The 12751-nt window shown below is 48.7% G+C and overlaps 1 protein-coding gene across 1 annotated transcript in view; it reads left to right on the top strand.

Annotated features, from left to right (window-relative positions):
* Positions 1-429: 429 nt before the first annotated feature.
* The window catches only part of MYO7A (myosin VIIA), a 182621-nt gene continuing 170299 nt past the window's right edge, over positions 430-12751 (top strand). The window contains exon 1 of the mRNA XM_075919509.1: positions 430-589. The gene's annotated coding sequence lies outside the window, so the exon portion shown is untranslated. The remainder of the gene's footprint in view (positions 590-12751) is intronic.

Genomic DNA, 12751 nt, shown 5'->3' with positions numbered 1-12751 from the left:
AAATGCTGTCAGCCTGGGCCAGCTGAGCACATGAATCCTTCACAATTACAGGTAGCTAGAGCTGGGCTCCCCTCAGCATTCTTTGCACATCCTTGTATTAGCTTCTCCTTTTAAGGCTCCTGGTGACCTGGAATTGCATAAGGTCCCTACTGGTAATAGTGCCCTGACCTGGACTGGATCCTGAGGTGTAACTGCAATAGAAACAATCCCAGGGATTTCAGGAAAGCAGGATCGGGCCCTTGGGATGGAGAGGTTCTGTCAGGCATGTAGCTTTCACCTGGTTTTTTAAAACCCAGGTCTCCGGCTGTGCCCTGGGTCTGTGCTAGCCCAAGCATCACTTCAGTAATCGCTCCTCAGCTCCTCCCCTCAGTAAGAAGGATCAGTGAGTATGAATGGGGAGGCAATTCCACTGTACCAGGTACTGTAAGCAAAGCAGCCGCAGAGAGCAAGCGGCAGGCAGGCGAGAAGACTCAGGGCTTTAGCTCCAAACCACTTACCTGGGACATATAAATCTCTTCTCCAGGCAGACGGGGCTTCTCTGGAACCTGGACTATGGCTCAAGGAGACGGTGGTTCCGTGTACTGCTAAGGTAAGCCAGTAACCCGGGCTGGTCTGGGGCTGTACAGCACAGGATGTCTGGCTTGTTTGATTCTGAAGGATTTGCTGGAAAGCCGCTTAGAGCTGCTGATTCTCTGGGCGGTAAACACCATCACCCTTACTGGGTGCTTTGCTTGCTTTTTTGTTTCCCTGCCCCGTCTGAGTCGGCAGTGGCTACTGTTTAATAGTTGTTTGCACAGTGGAGTTTTCTGCATGGTTTTGCTGGCGTCATTAGGGGCTTTGAATCGGGCAGAGCTTTCTCACAACAATGCAACCCCACGTTAGAGGGCCAAGACACTGCTTAAAATGCAAGTTCTCCTAGGTTTTTAACAATAAAGCTGTTAGTGCATTTGCCAATACTGTCAACTTGCAGATCCAGGCTCTCTCGTTATAGCTATTAATATCCAAGAGTTTGCTCATTTAGATTACGCCAGGATCATGCCAATAAATCCTCTGCTCTTCTTTGAGACATATCAGTGTGCATAATCTCATTAGCGCTGCCCACCACCTGAGGAAAATTAAGGGGTTGGTTGGCATATTTGTGGAAGGGTTTGGTTGCAGAACACTGCACATCTAGGCTACGTCTACACTGCCCTTTAGCTCGAAATAAGATATGCAATTTGAGCTATGCAAATTGCGTATTTTATTTCGGTCGTATTTCAAAATAGCTTATTTTGTAATTTCGAAATAACCTGCTGTTCCAAAAATGTCCTTTACTGCTCGTGGAATGAGGTTTACAGGGACGTCGGAATACCGAACCCGAAATAACGGGCTTGCTGTGAAGATGCGGGATAGCTATTTTGGGATACTCCGGTATCCCGAAATAGCATTGCACTGTAGACGTAGCCCTAGAGAGTTACTAAAAATTAACTGATAAATGAGTCAGTTCTGATGCCCTAGTTTAAATCAACTCTGCCTAAAAACAAAAACTTCCCAGAAGTGTTTAGAGCCATATTTGTCCAGCACTCGTTGTCCTGCTTTGCCTAGGACTCATTGTCCTGCTTTGCCTCTGTGGCTACGCTTTAAAGAGCTCTGTCATTTCCATGCATGTGCTTAATTTCGCTTGGGTCACTTCATAACAACAAGGAGGCTGCATTCAGTCCCGGTGGGGAGAAGAATGTTGCTTTTTGGGCCACACCCCCCGCCTGCTCCATGTGTATGTGACAAGGCAAGTGCCAGCACCAGCCTCCAAAGGATGAACACTGCAGCTTTGGCAAATAATGACATGGCACAGAAAATGGCCTAACCATGAACAGACTTTCCCACACCAGCACTCTGCAGAACATAGGAATTGCCAGAGTGGATCAGGCCTGCGGGTCCCTTTCACACCATATTCTGAAAGGTGTTTCACTTGGGGCAATTGTAGAATAATCTGCCCATCAGGGAAAGTCCTTCCTCCCCCTAGGCCGTTAGCTGGGACTCTGAGGTAAGGAAAAGTTCTAGTTACGCTGTGTCTCTGTCGTCTTGGCCGTGGGGCCATTTCAGGCCCTAAGTGCCTTGGAATTAGTGTGGTTGTAATGCATGATGGGCAGGCTGTGGAGATACCACCTAGGAGCACTGTGTTCCCCTCTCCCCATGGAGCAAGGCCACGTGGACAGAGAGTTTAGAGTGGGACTGGCCAGTAGATCTGTCACTTCCTGACTCCCAATGGCCAAAACCCTCCACAGAGGGAGCAGGCAGAGGCCCAGGCCACTCCGGCAGCCCACAGGGTGCCATGCTCATGTGGGTGTGGCTCCACGGCCCAGGCTTGCCCCAAAAAAGAGCCCTCGCTGATCAGTCAGGCTTTGGCAGTTTGGTGAGGCTGTTCTCTGAAAACAGGCTTCGCTTTATCATGCCCAGCTGTATTGGATTTCAGTTGTAGCGCCATTTCTGCAGTCAGGGCCCCTGTGTGTTCCCTGGAGCAGCGTCTGTGCTCTTGGTCACAAAGACGGCGATGAAGATGCAGCATGGTTTTATGGTTATGGCACTGGACTGGGACTTACGAGAGTTGGGATCTGCTGCTGGCTGTGCCACCGACTCTCTGTGGGACTTCGGGCAAGTCACTTAGTGTGCCAACCATGTGCCTCAATTCCCCATTTGCAAAACCACAATAATACTTCCCTATCTGGTGAGGATAAAATGCTTTTATGATTAAGAGGTGCTTAGGTACTATGGTAACTAGGGCCACTTCAAGGACCTAGGTAGGTAGGTGGTAAGGACTAGAATTTATCAGCCATCTCTGAATTCCTCTGATTTCCAAATAGCTTTATCTGAATTGTATGTATTAGTCACGGTGAGTCCACAATGATATACTGCTGGCAATCTGGGCTTTTCAGTGGATGTTATTGACTTTTTCATTTAAAGCTTCTCATGTCACTGTTAGAACAATTGTGCTGTGCCAGGAACAATTCAGTGAACACAGAATTAGTTTAATATACAGGATGAGATTTCTACTCTCAGTTCCACAAGGGGTAAGTTTGGAGGAAATGAATCTATCTTCAGTTATTTCAGACTTACCCCAGGGGAAAAGGGGATCAGAAGCTGGCCCATATGTAAAACACTCACACACACCCCATCGTATTATTTCTAATTAATTTGCCTCTCAAAGCTCTGGGCAAGAGATATCGATCACTTCTGGTTTTCCCTGAAGCAGCTGTTTGCATCCAGTGTCTCTGTCTCATGGTTGATAACTTGTGACTTCACAATCCTTGGGTTACCATGGAAAGGATTATTTTGTGATTAATGAAGTCTTGTCAGCTTGTAGGTTTTCAAAGCCTTTCCTGGAGCTGCACAGAATTGTTTCAGAGCCCAGTAGAAGATGGGGGAAGGGGGCCAAAAATCAGGGGGAACGACTTCTGGTTCTCTTAGGTGTAAACACATCTGGTTTGTCATAACTGACAAATGTCAGATGTAACTGCTCTGCATTTACCATCAATTGGACTGATTCCCTTTGACTGTGGCAGGAGAGAGCCATATGTAATTATCTGTTTGTGGCTGAGCCACAGCGTGCTTGGGGCTTCCCAGGTAGATAAGCAGGAACGAATGGTCCTTGCTCTTTCAGCTCTTTGTGGACATGCACAAGGTATGAGAGATGGAACCGTGCAATTAGCACCTACTCGAGGCCCCCGCCGAGGAAGGAGACAGGCTCTTAGTAGCTCTACAAGGCAGGCAAGGATTGGGCAGCAAAGCTTAACACTGGCACAGTCAGGGAGGATGTACCGCAGATCACAAAGCCCAGCACGTGATGTTAGTGGGCCTGTCTCTGTGCTGTGTCCCCAGGAGATCAAGCCCCGGTGATGTAAAGGTGGCTTTTATGCCATGTTTGTGCCCAACCGATTCTGGGCTACTCTGGGGCCCAAAATAGTTCCTGGAACAAGTTAGAATGACCCTCTAATAGCTCTAATTTACAACAGTCACTCTTGAGCCTATATAGGCTGTGATGCCCCCCTCAGCCAGCTCTGGGCGGAGGTAGCACTTCGCTGATTCCAACAGCATTGTTGTGCCTGTAATGGGGCACGTCTTCCCCAGCCCTTTGCGGCTCTTTTACAGTCTTGGTACACTACTCTGGGGCTGGAGCGAGGGACAGCGTCTGTCTCAGAAACTCCCTCCATGGCTGTGTCCTGACTGACCCGAGGCTGGCAGGGGCTGACAGACCTTTCGTGTCAGTCAGCAAAGGTGCACGCAGAAACCTATAAACAAAGCCTGCAGAGCGCAGCCCCACCTGCCATGGTATCGGGAGCAGCTGACGGGCGCTCTGTCAAGGCAGGTGTAATGTGAGGACGTAATTGCCTCCCCGACTCCAGCTTGCTTGCCAAGGCCTGCTAAAGAGGACACTGAAGGAGCTGCAGTAATCCAGCCTGCGGGGTACATAGCACAGCCTGTTGAGTGATGAGCAGCTGAAGATGAGCCTGGGAGGAGAAGAGGAGCTTGGGATACAGCGATGAGTTTCTTTTCTCAAGTCCTACATGGACAGCTGCAAGCATTGGCTTCTGTTGCTAAATCTGAGGTAGAGAGCGGCCAGCGATGTGGGTCCATGGGGCTGGGTTCAGCAAGTAGGGTCAACAGCCTCAAGTGAAATGGGGCCTCAAGTGAAATGGGCGGGGCCAGCACAGCCAGTCCTCAGTGCTACCCAGACCATGATGCGCCCAACCCCCAAGCCCTCAGAGCTGCTCAGAGTGTACAGTGCAGCACTCCAGCAGAGATTTAAAGGGACCAGGGCTCAGGCCCCTTTGAATTGCCAGGTCTCGGGGCACCTACTCCCTTTGCCCCCTCTGTCAGAGGGTCTAGGTTTGGTTTATAAATGTTGGCAAGTCACATCTCAGTTAAGGGAGGAGTTGTGTCATGATCAGTTCAGTCCTTGCTCAAGCTAAACTCGTCTCTAAGGGTATGTCTACACTACCACCCTAGTTCGAACTAGGGTGGTAATGTAGGCAATCGGAGTTGCAAATGAAGCCCGGGATTTGAATTTCCCGGGCTTCATTTGCATAAAACCGGGCGCCGCCATTTTTAAATGTCCGCTAGTGCGGAGTCCGTGCCGTGCGACTACACGCGGCACGAACTAGGTAGTTCGGACTAGGAAGCCTAGTCCGAACTACCTAGTCCGTGCCGCGTGTAGCTGCGCAGCACGGAGTCCTCACTAGCGGACATTTAAAAATGGCGGCGCTTGGCTTTATGCAAATGAAGCCCAGGAAATTCAAATCCCGGGCTTCATTTGCAACTCCGATTGCCTACATTACCACCCTAGTTCGAACTAGGGTGGTAGTGTAGACATACCCTAAGAGACTTGGCTGAGAAAACACTGAGCAAGATCTTCAAGATGTGACCCCTTACTAATCCTGATCCATTCTTTTCACTTGGGCAGATCCAAGGCCCACAGAAAGCAAGGACAAGACTCTGTTAACTTCAGTGGGCTGTGGATAGGGTTGCCAGCTGTCCAGCTTTTCCTAGCATCCTTTTCTGGAGGCGGCAGTCTGGGAAATCCATGTGTGTGCTCGGTACACATCCCAGCTGTCCAGCTTGGAGGACTCAGGATGTCCTAGGTTTTTGCACCTCAGAGGTGGCAACCCTGGCTAAGGATCAGGCCCTCAAATAAGAGAGAAGCCCAGGAGAGTGTCCATGTGAAGGGGATGGGATGGGGTTGCACTGATGAATTAAGGACAGATTTTCATGCTGGGGAAAACCATTCAGGCTGAAACAGGACTAGATTCTCACACAGGTGCCCAGGCAGAAATCCGTGTGAGGCTACACTGAGTCTGGTGCTACTCAGCGTAGAGGTCACAAAGGCAGGCCCATTATTGAGTGAGTTAGCTAGCTACGAATCTACTGCTGGAGAAGCAATGGGCTGGCTGAAGACGTTCTGGTCCAGGGGCCAGGGCACAGGCTGGGGCGTCGAGGGGAGACACCTATGATGCAGCTGTGGAAAAGACCAATATCATTCTGGGTGTATTAACAGGACTGTCCCAGATAAGATATGGGCAGGAATTGTCCTGCTCTGCTCAGCACTGGGAAAGCCTGAGCAGGAACATTGTGTCCTAGCCTGGGTGCTAGAATTCAGGAAAGATGCAGACGAATGGGAGAGACTCCAATGGAGAGTAACAAAACTGATACAAGGCTTGGAAATCTGACTGACAAGGAAAGGTTAAAAACCAGGATATGTTGAGAAGGGGAGACCGGATAACAGTCTTCACACATGAAGGGCTTGTTATAAAGAGGAGGGTTCTAAAGATCAGTCGTTCTCCGTGTCCACTGTTGGTAGGGCAAGAAGCAATGGATGTAATCTGCTGCCCAAGGCATTCAGGTTAGCTATTAAAAAAACCCTTTCTAATATATGAGTAGCTAAGGCCTGGACTAGGTTTCCAAGGGAGGCTGTGGAACCCTGTCAGTGAAGGTTTTTAACAGGCTGGGTGAACACCTGTCAGGGATGGTTTAGGTATACATGGTCCTGCCTCAATGGAGGGGGACTGGACTAGACAGCTTCTTGATTTCCCTTCCTGCCCTATGTTTTAATGATGCTATTCCCTGCTCTGCCACTGATATTCTGTGTGGCCTTGGCTGCATCACTTACCCCAGCTGTGATCCAATCTAAGAAATGGGGCTAATACTACTTACCTCATCTGTAAAGTGTTTCGAGATTTACAAATGAAAAGCACGGCCTGCGAGCAAGGTGGTGGTGGTGTTAAAATGCAGGTAAGGTGAGTGCATGACCTGATCCATAACAAATGACAATTTCTGAATTACAGCAGAAAGAGGAATGATGTGGTTAAGACACTGACATGGGGCTAAGATATGAGTTCAGCTCCTAGCCCTGGCATACGCTTTCTGGCTGACTTTGGGCAAGTCAGCAGATCTCTTTGTGTGTCACTTTTCTCTCTACAGTGGGGACCATAAGCCTCTCACTCTCCCATTCCTCATCTGTTTAGATTGTAAGTTCTCTGCAGCAAGATCTGTCTTTTAGTTCACGTTCATAGATTTTTAAGGCCATATGGCCCACTAGACAAGCTAGTCTGACCTGTATATTACAGCCCACTCTGTTTAACCTTCTCACTCCTGTGCTGAGCCTGATGAAATGTGTTTGCAACACATATCCCAGCTAGGCATCCTGTCTCAATCTGCAGACATCAAGCAAAGGAGAATCCACCACTTCCTTGGGTGGTTTGTTCCTATGGATAATCATCCTCACTGTTAAAGTGCATCTTAATTCTAATGTGCACGTACCTGGCTTTTACTTCCATCCATTGGTTCTTGTCTTGCCTTTCTCCGCTAGATTAGGGCCCTTTTAGTGCCCTTTGGCTGTACAGTGCCTAGCACAATGGGGCCTGGTTCTCAGCTGGGCAGAATGTAAAGATCCCTAAAATAAATTAAATAGCCAGTAAAACAGCCCCAAAATACCAGCTAGCTCTACCAGCCAGGGGGGCATCTTGCACAGATCAGGTTGGCCTGCCAGACTTCTCCAGGCTGACGAGGCCTGGCTATATTATGAAGTGCTAGGTAATTGGATTAATTTGGTTGCTGTTGCAAAGATGCAGTCACGGTTGGAGGGGTTTCACAAAAGGCAATTACCCTCCTGTTGAGACTCTGCCTCTTTCAGGGCTCCAAGCTTGTATCGGATGGCCCTGCAGTGCATTGTTATGCTCAGGCTCTGCAGAAGCAGGGGAAGGGAGGGAAGGGAGGGTGCTTTGTTGGGTCCCTTTGTCTGCAGGGGCATGTCAAAGAGATTGAATGCAGGGCAAGTGGACTGGCCGTTCTGCAGGCAGTTTAAATATTGATGCTGGTTTCCTGATGAGTCTCAGATGAATACATCCATGTAAAGCATTGATTGTGTGTGTTTCCAAGGAGAGTCACCCTGTCTTATTGGCTGCTGGACATGCTGTAGCAGTCTTGGGGCATCCATCTGTCTGTTTGTGTTGTGCTTTGTACTTCTGCTTATCACTGGGGTATCTGAGCCCCTTCCACTTTATAGCTTGGTAAAAGTATTTGCCTACTAGGACCTTTTTTCTTTCTGAGTCTCCCCTCTCCCCCAAAGCATGCTACAGAAACTCCAGGGGACTGGTGATAGAAATGTAGCCGTGTTAGTCTGGGGTAGCTGAAGCAAAGTGCAGGACAATGTAGCACTTTAAAGACTAACAAGATGGTTTATTAGATGATGAGCTTTCGTGGGCCAGACCCACTTCCTCAGATCAAATAGTGGAAGAAAATAGTCACAACCATATAAACCAAAGGATACAGTTAAAAAAAATGAACACATATGAAAAGGACAAATCACATTTCTGAAATGTGATTTGTCCTTTTCATATGTGTTCATTTTTTTAAATTGTATCCTTTGGTATATATGGTTGTGACTATTTTCTTCCACTATTTGATCTGAGGAAGTGGGTCTGGCCCACGAGAGCTCATCATCTAATAAACCATCTTGTTAGTCTTTAAAGTACTACATAGTCCTGCATTTTGCTCCAGGGGACTGGAGACTCTGGGATCCAGCCACTGGGCTGGGGGGAGGCGCTCTGGCATAGGGATGGTTTGACTTCTCTTTTTGGGGGGAGCAGGGCCTGGTGGGGCTCAGGCCAGCTCTGCACAGCAGGGCCTGGGGCGGGAGTACCATCCTCACCCTCTGACTCACCTCAGCAGGTCACCCAGTCTGTCTTGACTGGGGGGGATGAAACCAAAAATTTTAACTCAAAGGTGGGGGGGGAAGGCTCACCTAAAAAAGTTTAGGAAACTCTGTAGGGTGCAGGGATGGGGAGTAGCTAGGGCTGTGTGCAGGCAGGGGATAGTTCAGGATGCGAGGAGAGTGTAGCTAGGGTCTTTGTGCAGGCAGGGGGCAGACCAGGTTGCAGTTAGGGGCTGTGTGTGGGCAGGGGTTAGCTCAGGGTGCACAGCTACCCTTCTGAAATTCCTTCTTTGTCTCACAACTTCTTGTATCCATTTCAGTTTGTTGAACATGGTGATTATGCTGTTTCCAGTTGTCCAAGAGGTGATTTTACTTTGTGCAGAGGGTGGAGCTTGGAAGGGATTGGACACACCACTTACCTGCAGATGTGTTGCATATTCAGGGTTGTCCCTTGTATGGTATTCAGAGCTGGCATTGTGTACTGCATTGTGCCTGTGCAATGCCTCGTGCCGTGGGCCTCCCTTCTTGGCTGGCTCTTACAAGCCAACCTAATAAATATGATTATTAATAATAGTGTACTATTGAAGATCTCACCTGCTCCGTTTGTGGCTACCTCTTTCAAGATGGTGTCACTTGGTGGTTTGAAGGAGAGTGAAAGGTCAGACTTCTCCACAAGTAAGATGTACCACCATGTTTAAGGTAGCTGGCCATTTCCAAACCAGGTAACGTTATCCGGTCCTCAGCCTGAGTATGGTTCTCCATTTGTCTGTATCTCTGTATTGGCTTGTTTTCATGTCCACGATGCTCATCTGTGTGGTGTGCACTATGAGATTTCAGGATGGCGATATTGCAGTGAAAACAAATACCACCATAACGAGCCATCATTTCTCATGGAAACCTGAGTAGTGACACTCACACTTGAGAATGTGGGTCCTCCAAGTATCAGGATGCTAGGCCAGACCTCTCTGTGTCTTTTGGGGATTTAATGTCTTCCTCCCTTCCTTAAATCTTTCCTCTACCAGACCCAAGCCCAGATCTTCTACTTCCCTGACACTGCACATAACTGCTGTTTTATTCTTGTGTAAAAACAAGATGGATAACCCTCTAACTCACAAGGGCCTTGTGGATGGGTGGGAAATCCCAGTGTGGCAGAAAAGTAGTATCCTCATTAAATGGAGGAAGGATGGTTCTGTGATTAAATATTGCCAATCTAGATAAAATTATCATGCTTCCTATGGCCTTGGCCCAGTCACTTAATTTATTTGTGCCTCTGTTTACCATCGGAAATGAAGGAGTTAATGATACTTCCTTTCTTCCACCCATTGTCTGTCTTGCCTACACAGCCTGAAAGAGGAACTGTTTTCTAATGTGTGTTTGAACTGCATCTAGCCAAGTGGGGCCACAATCTCCATTGAGGCCAATAGGTCTTACTCTATTGCAAGTAATAAATAGAAATAATACTGGCCTACTTCACAAGGTTGTTGTGACACAGAATTCAGTATGTTTGCAAGCATCTCCAATCCTTTCTGCATGCTGCTTTTCACTGACAGAATAACCTCTCTTCCCTGGTCTCCTAAGCCACCAGACCAGCGTTCAATAGCTCCTCAGCACATGCCTCTTGTATGATACACGCAATTCACAAGTCAAGGAGCTGAGAACAATCTTGTTCTTATAAACATATCTCCAGGGAAAAGAAAAATCAACCGAACTTCCCTTAATGTGCCTCGGTATCCACGTAACAATGTTACCACAACTGTCATCTTTCATTCCCTCCACTCCCTGCTGTTTGCCATAACCACATGCCTGAAGTGAAGCTTGTAAGTGTCATTCTTTGTCCTCTGAAGGGCCTATCTGTGGGGACTAAACAATAACCATTCATCATCCTGTAAGGATGCCTGTAAAACACGTGAAGTCTTTGGATGGGAGACATTAACTACAGGCAGTCCCCGAGTTACGCGGATCCGACTTATGTCGGATCCGCAGTTACGAACGGGGCTTTTCTCGCCCCGGAGGACTGGAGCGGCGGGACGCCCAGATGCGCTGCAGTCCCACCGCCCGCGTCCTCCGGGGCGAGAAAAGCTGCTCCACATCTCCCTGGTCTGCTGGGGGGTAGCCCCCCCCAGCAGACCAGGGAGACGCGGAGCACGCCTGCAGCGGGACAGCCCGGGCACGCCTGGGCTGTCCCACTGCGGGCGTGCTCCGCGTCTCCCTGGTCTGCTGGGGGGGGGGGTGCAGCTAGTGCCCCCCCCACCCTCCAGCAGACCAGGCTTTTCTTGCCTACGCCTGGGGTAGAGCAGCTGGGGCGCTGCCGGGTTGGTCCCGCAGCGCCGCTCCTCGGCGCTACTGTACCAACCCGGCAGCACCCCAGCTGCTCTGCCCCAGGCGTCCTGATTCAGCCGCTGCTGAAACTGACCAGGGGCTGACTACAGGAAGCCCGAGGCAGAGTTGCTCTGCCCCGGGCTTCCTGGAATCAGCCGCTGATCAGTTTCAGCAGCAGCTGACTTGGGGACCCCTGGATTTCTTAAGTTGAATCCGTATGTAAGTCAGAACTGGCGTCCAGATTCAGCCGCTGTTGAAACTGATCAGTTTCAGCAGCGGCTGACGCCAGTTCCGACTTACATACAGATTCAACTTAAGAACAAACCTACAGTCCCTATCTTGTACGTAACCCGGGGACTGCCTGTAGTTGCAAAGGATGGTGCGAATAGGAGAGGCAGACCCCACTGAGAATGGGTAGATGAAAGAGTAGATTGGTGCGGAGCTAGTCTACAGAAACTAAGCCCCTCCGCACTGGACAGAGAAAGATGGAAGGAAATAGTGAGGGAGGCATCGGACACCAACGGACGTTGAGCCCAAGATTATTGTTGTTGTTGATGATGAATAGGCACCTGACTGCCGACCCGGCAAGGTTTTTTCCTTTTCCCTCAGGGCCACCAGCAATATAGATCCTGAGAGCTAAAATAAGTTTTGGGGACACCTGTGCAGCCCTGTTGCCTTCCATTGCTTTGCACGGGTGTAACCATCTGGAAATCAGTAAGCCAGAAAGAATACAATCCAGCTCTCTGGTTTGGATAGGCTCTGCAGGGTGAAGAAGAGTAAAATACAGTGAAATCTGACTTTTATAATGTAGTGGGCAGATGTGACTGAAGACACGCAGATCTACTGCACACAAAGGTCCCTCTTCCATACAAACACTTCCCAGAGCAGACCTGGATGTTAGCAGACCTGGACATTTTTTTTTCTAAGCACATTTTTATTGATTATTATTGCAGTAGTGCAAAAGAGCCCTTCGTGGTGAATCAGGATGTTATACAGGCACTGTACAAAGACAGCATACTTAATGGACTTAGGGAGTCGTAGTCGCAGAATCTGAGGATAAGCAAGGGAAAATATTTTGCTGCAGATAAAGGTCCACATTTCAAAATCAGGCACCTAAAGAAGTGGCCTCGTTTTCAGAGATGACAAGCACCTGCAGTACCCATTGAATTAATAAGGACTATTTAGCCAAGATACTTAAATGGTCTCCATTATCTGAAGGCCTTATAATCTTTTAATGGATTTATCTGCATAACATCCCAGAGAGTTATGGCCAGCGCTGTTATCCTGATGAAAAATGGAGCACAGAGAGACTAAGTGACTTGCCTGAGATCACACAGGAGGTCTGTGGCAGAGAAGAGTGTCCCAGGCTAACTCCCTAGCCACTGTACTGTCATCCTCTCAATTGCAGGTGAGCAGCTCCTTTGAAAATCAAGCTACTTGTTTAGGTGACAGATATGGATGTAGGTACCTACATTTAAGCATGTGAATTGGAATCTTTTAGCTGGAACGTTTTAATGGCTAAGCATGAACAGCCTGAAGGAGCCATCACAGCACCCCCCCATCCCCACCTGTCTAGCCTTTCATCCCACTCATTCCACTATAACCCGATCGGTTTGTTATTCCCACCTAGTGACACTCGTCTTCAGCATAGATGTAAAGTCATGTGGGCAGGGGCTGTCTTTCTGTTCTGTGTTTGTACCTGGCCTAGCCCAGCAGGGTCCTGGCCTCCAGATGCTACTGTGATAGCAC

Source organism: Pelodiscus sinensis, chromosome 1 (assembly GCF_049634645.1).
Source record: "Pelodiscus sinensis isolate JC-2024 chromosome 1, ASM4963464v1, whole genome shotgun sequence".
Taxonomy (NCBI): Eukaryota; Metazoa; Chordata; order Testudines; family Trionychidae; genus Pelodiscus; species Pelodiscus sinensis.
Note: the sequence above shows the minus strand (reverse complement) of the source record. Positions and strands in the feature narration are given on the sequence as shown.